This window comes from Xylocopa sonorina, unplaced genomic scaffold (assembly GCF_050948175.1).
Source record: "Xylocopa sonorina isolate GNS202 unplaced genomic scaffold, iyXylSono1_principal scaffold0051, whole genome shotgun sequence".
In the NCBI taxonomy this organism is placed as follows: domain Eukaryota; kingdom Metazoa; phylum Arthropoda; class Insecta; order Hymenoptera; family Apidae; genus Xylocopa; species Xylocopa sonorina.
Window position 1 is genome coordinate 10,586 of NW_027490122.1, and position 2,117 is coordinate 12,702.

Here is a 2,117-nt window from a genome sequence, read left to right on the forward strand (position 1 = left end):
GCTTGAGCGACAGACGATTACTGATCTCTGACTTGCGTGTCCGCGACCTCCTCGGATCGCGCGGCGCGCGAGTCGTTGGGCCCCAGAGTGGGGCGGCCGGTCGTGGAGGGGCGCGGCTCGCGTTGAGCGTGAGCCGGGCGCGTCGGACGCTTGTTCGAGCGTATCGTAGCGGATTATAATGTAATTTAGAAATTAGTATTCAACATAGATTTGCCTTAAAATTATTCGTGTGTGTTGTTTCTGTATATACATGGTCGTGTAGTGTGCTTACTAGCTACGGACTTAAGATATCTTATGAGTAGACATTAGAGAAGTATATATAATGGAGATTTACAGCTGCTGACTCTGTGCAGTGTGCGATGGCGTCTTCGTGCTGCGGCTGGGGGTTGCGTACCCTCCAACTTCGTCGAGGTCGCGCGTCGTGGCGCGGTCGAGTGGTCGAATCCCCGGGTGTGTAGATGGCTGCCTTGGCTCGGCGATCGGGCTGGTTGCCCGTGTACAGGGGCGCTCGTCCCTTGTGGCTACGTGCGGCTGGCGGTGCGTATGGACCTGCCGGGTGCTGCGGGAGGCGTTGGGGGGTGGAAGGCGGTACGCCGGACGTCACACATGACACTTCGCAAATCATATTATATCTTACCATGAAACATAGAAATGAGATGCGATATCGCGTTTTAAGAAGCACTAAAAATCTATTGCTACGGTAGGTAGACATCTGCAAACGCTATTTCCTTGCAAAGAAGTGTCGCATTTACATTCATTTGAAGTGTAGACGAGGAATACATAACACTTCGCAAATCACATTATATCTTACCATGAAACATAGAAATGAGATGCGATATCGCGTTTTAAGAAGCACTAAAAAACTATTGCTACGATACATAGACATCTGCAAACGCTATTTCCTTGCTAGGAAGTGACGCATTTACACTCATTTGAATAGTAGACGAGGAATACTTGACACTTCGCAAATCATATTATATCTTACCAGGAAACGTAGAAATGGGATGCGATATCGCGTCTTAAGAAGCAATCCATATCTATTGCTACGATACGTAGACATCTGCAAACGCTATTTCTTTGCAAGGAAGTGTCGCATTTACATTCATTTGAAGTGTAGACGAGGAATACATAACACTTCGCAAATCATATTATATCTTACCATGAAACATAGAAATGAGATGCGATATCGCGTTTTAAGAAGCATTAGAAAGCTATTGTTACGATACGTAGACATCTGCAAACGCTATTTCCCAGCGAGGAAGTGTCGCATTCACATTCATTTGAAGTGTAGACGAGGAATACATAACACTTCGCAAATCATATTATATCTTACCATGAAACATAGAAATGAGATGCGATATCGCGTTTTAAGAATCATAAGAACTCTATTGCTACGATACGTAGACAACTGCAAACGCTATTTCCTTGCATGGAAGTGTCGCATTTACATTCATTTGAGTCGCATACGAGGAATGCATAACACTTCGCAATGAATATTATATCTTATCATGAAACATAGATATGAGATGCAATATCTCGTTTTAAGAAGCATTTGAACTCTATTGCTTCGATACGTAGACATCAGCAAACGCAATTTCCTTGCAAGGAAGTGTCGCATTTACATTCATTTGAAGTGTAGTCGAGGAATACATAACACTTCGCAAATCATATTATATCTTACCATGAAACATAGAAATGAGATGCGATATCTCGTTTTAAGAAGCATTAGAACACTATTGCTACGATAGGTAGACAACTGCAAACGCTATTTCCTTGCAAGGAAGTGTCGCATTTACATTCATTTGAGGTGTAGAGGAGGAATACATAACACCTCGCAAATCATATTATATCTTACCATGAAACATAGAAATGAGATGCGATATCGCGTATTAAGAATCATAAGAACTCTATTGCTACGATACGTAGACATCTGCAAACGCTATTTCCTTGCAAGGAAGTGTCCCATTTACATTCATTTGAATTGTAGACGAGGAATACATAACACTTCGCAAATCATATTATATCTTACCATGAAACATAGAAATGAGATGTGGTATCGCTTTTTAAGAAGCATTAGAACTCTATTGCTACGATACGTAGACATCTGCAAACGCTAT